This window comes from Haliotis asinina, chromosome 16 (assembly GCF_037392515.1).
Source record: "Haliotis asinina isolate JCU_RB_2024 chromosome 16, JCU_Hal_asi_v2, whole genome shotgun sequence".
NCBI lineage: Eukaryota > Metazoa > Mollusca > Gastropoda > Lepetellida > Haliotidae > Haliotis > Haliotis asinina.
The window spans coordinates 44,037,748-44,041,858 of NC_090295.1; the positions used below are offsets into that span (position 1 = coordinate 44,037,748).

General features: G+C 40.2%; 1 pseudogene; it reads left to right on the forward strand.

Moving 5' to 3' along the window:
- The first annotated feature begins 692 nt into the window (after window positions 1-692).
- Window positions 693-3,299, forward strand: LOC137268369 (toll-like receptor 4; annotated as a pseudogene).
- The last annotated feature ends 812 nt before the right edge of the window (window positions 3,300-4,111 follow it).

Consider the following 4,111-nt stretch of genomic DNA (forward strand, 5'->3'; position numbering starts at 1 on the left):
CTTGTTCATCTTGAGATGATCAAGTGAATGTTAAGGCATGGCGTGACCGTGCAAAAAAACATGCACGTTCTCTGCTCCCCTATTTAAGGAACCTAATAACTCGACCTGCCATTTGGCCATCCGGAACATGCATATGTGTGTGGAGTAGCAAATTGAACAGGTCAAACTGAATAAGTATGTATGCGTCAAATATACGCGGTTCATAGTGTCTGGAGATCAGCGAAGTGCAACGTATGAACCATTTATTCTGAACGAAAACAGAACACATAGCAGACTTATACCGCGAACGACTGGTGTGGGACCGATGTACTGCTCATATAAAGCTTATGAACTGCGTACGCAACATAGTATCGTGAATGCCCAAAACTACTAGGAAGTACTACATGTATGCCGGCGTGCTCACTTAAACCGATTGAGATACATCCGCAGGAAAAACATATCATGAGGATTTAGGATACACAGAGCCCTGAGAATGATGGGGAGACGTTGTGTGGTTGTAAGATGCACTAGAGGAGCTCAACCTTACAGAAGACCTCAGTCGCATTGTTCTGCACGCTGTGAACTTCAGTTTTGAGGGTGTCTTGACATATGACATATATGTCATCTTTACATAGTTTACATCTTTATGAAAGCTTCATAGGTTACAAAACGAATCAATCAAAGAACTATTTTGTTCCTTGATTTCAGATAACATGCTGCTGTGTGTCCTGCCTCTGTTCCTTGCCTGCCTTAATCTCACCCAAGCGAAACATGTGGACATCTCCTGCAAGCCTTGTGTGTGTAGGAGGACATCCAATGAAAAGTTGGTCGCCAATTGTAAGGACAAACACCTGTCTGACATCCCCAAGCACATTCCAAATTCAGTAGCATACCTGTTTATGTCTCACAACATTATTAATCATCTGCCAGGTGGTTCGTTTAAACGCTTCTCCGCTTTGGAACATCTTGATCTCTCTTTCAATCAACTAAAACGATTACATGTAGACACTTTTACAGGAGCTACAAATCTGATGCATCTGAACCTCAATGGAAACTATCTCCAACTTGACGAATCAGCATATCCAATGGGAATATTTAGACAGCAGAAAAAATTACTTACCCTGAACATCGCCATGAACACTGATATCGCAGATTCAGTACACCCAGATCAAGCCCTTGGTGATCTTACTGCTCTTCAGACACTTTTCATTGACGGTGTTCAGAATGCCTCGTTTGGGATTGGATTTTCGAAACTGAAGAATCTTACTACTCTGTCGTTGTCAGGCAAAAGGGGCCACTACTCAGTTCAAACCTTGTTGAACACGACATTTCTCCACACACCATCTGTCAGGAACCTGGACATAAGCAAATGTAGAATCACCTTTATTGAAGCAAATACATTCTGGCCATTAAGACATATTCACACACTCGATATGTCTGATAATCAGTATTTAGGGTTTGATCTCATGGGTGATGCCGCAGATGGACTTCGATATTCTTCTCTAAGTGTTTTGAAGATCAACAGAATAGTGCCAACATTTGCAATTGGAGTTCACATAAAGAAACACAACACGAGATATTTCAGTGATCTTAGTTTAAAAGAGATTCATGTTGATTCAAACAGGGTGGAACTCATAGACCAAGAATGTATCGGTCACCTGAAAACAGTGGAACTAATATCCATGAATCACAATAGAGTGACATTTGGAATCTACCTCCTTAGTCTCAACGGACTGACAAATCTGCGAACAATATATGGTTACAACCAGTATTCATCTAATATCCCTTTCAATAACGTGGACGCAGTTAGAGACACAAACTTCTCCCCAAATCCACCGCTTTCCTCATTTGATCCCCATCCAATAGTGCGATATTCACTGGAAACCGTCCATGCGTGTGAAAGATATGAGGCAGAATGCAGCAATAGCAATTCGTACCGTAAAAACCATAATAACCATCAATATGATGTACATTATGACCAAACCAGCATCTTAAACCTTCCTTTTAAATTACCACTGCCTCAAAATGCAACATATGTAAATACTAGCAACAGCAAATTGAATTATGATATTCTTGAGCTTAACCTTCAAACAAACCAAATTAAAATTATTGACCTTTCACACAATGTCTTTTCGAATTGGACAGGTCCAATACACGGATGTGAAACAGTTGAATATTTAGATCTCTCAGACAATTACTGTAAATATGTATCTCACACATTTTTTATGTTTGCTAGTGGACTGAAAGTCTTAAATATAAGTAAAAATTACCTCTCAGAGTCCCTTGAAGCTGACACAGATGGGCAAATATTTGCCAAACAAGACAAACTTGGAAGTCGTGCGTATTGCGCATAATCTTATTCGGGAACTGCCGCCATCAATATTTAGAAGACTTACTAGGCTTGAGGTTCTTGATTTGAGTTGGAACATGATGACCTCCTGGAACATTGAAATTAGCCACATGCTGCACCTCCATACCTTAGACATCTCGGGAAACAGGTATGAAGGCATTCCAACACCCCTGACAAATCAGATAGACCATATCATGAGCAATAGAAACGACACTTTTCATCTCAGCATCAAGGGTAATATCTTGAAATGTGATTGTCCGAGACTTGAATCATTGGAGTGGATTACAGGGCCGTATATTACCATTGAAGATCCTGGCAATACAAAGTGCACCTTGTCAGATGGGGAAGCCATTTCATTTATAGACGGTGCAAAATAGTTATCCCCATTCTGTCTATAGCAGTATTTGGATTACTGCTTTTCATGATGATATTTGGAGCTGGTATGGTGTACCGATATCGATGGAAGTTACGCTATATTTACTACACCACAAGACGGAAGTACAGAGGGTATCAAAGACTGGGACAAGAAGAAGACCACTTTACTTATGATGCCTTTGTTTCCTATGCTGAGGCAGACAGAGGGTTCGTCATTCAAGAAATGCGGGCTGTTCTAGAGAGAACCTACGGCTTGAGGTTGTGCCTCCATGACCGTGACTTCATGGTTGGTGAAGCCATCACTGCCAACATCATCAATGCTATTCAGTCAAGCAGGAAAACCATTGCTGTTTTGTCACCAAACTTTGCAAAGAGCTCCTGGTGTGACTATGAAGTCCACGTGGCCAAGCTAGAGAGCATCCACACTGTAAGAAACGTCCTCTGTGTCTTATGGTATAGCCATATACCGGACACTAGAATCCTCAGTAGGGATATTCAGGACATGATTGAGTATGACACTTATATTAAGTATCCTACCCAAGAGAATGACAAAGAAGAGTTTTGGACAAAACTGAAAGCTGCGATCAGCTTTTAAAACTGATGAATCTGACGACATGTGTTTCTGTGTAATGAGATTATGTGTCTTCATACAAGCTGGTATCAGTTTTCATGATGTTAAAAGGAAAGACGTGATCAGATTTTCACAACTACAGACAAACATATGCAAACATATATATATATATATATATATATATGTGTGTGTGTGCGTGCGTGCGTGCGTATGTACGTACGTACGTACGTACATACATACATACATACATACATACATACATACATACATACATACATACATACATACATACATACATACATACATACATACATACATACATACATACATACAGAACTACTCATAGAAAGTGAACATGATCTATCCATACTTCCCTCGGAAGTGTTAAAGGTATTCGAGAACCAAAACGCGTAACATATTTAACATAACATATTTAATTAGCAAAGTGGAATCATGTATACAGTGTATTACAAAGCCTTACATAATAAAGTGGAAGCAGTCATCAAGTTGTCTGATGGGAATGGGAGTCGAAGGTTGTTAAAGGATTATCACCAAAGTTACATCTATACCCAAGTGCCATCATAAGGAGGGGAAGTGGGCATGAATACAAAGAGCACTGAATGTACAGTGTGAATACACTCACAGCTGGAATTTCCTGTCGCGACTGCATACAGCTTGACGAGCTGTTACGCCGAGTTCGAGTTGATGCAGAGTGCTTGTTTGTGATAACACGAAAGACATATTTGGAAACGGAACGATTACTGCCGATTACTGACTATTTTCATCTCTGTGGATTGACAGGCGGCGGCATTTAATCAGCATACGTGGAACTGTAA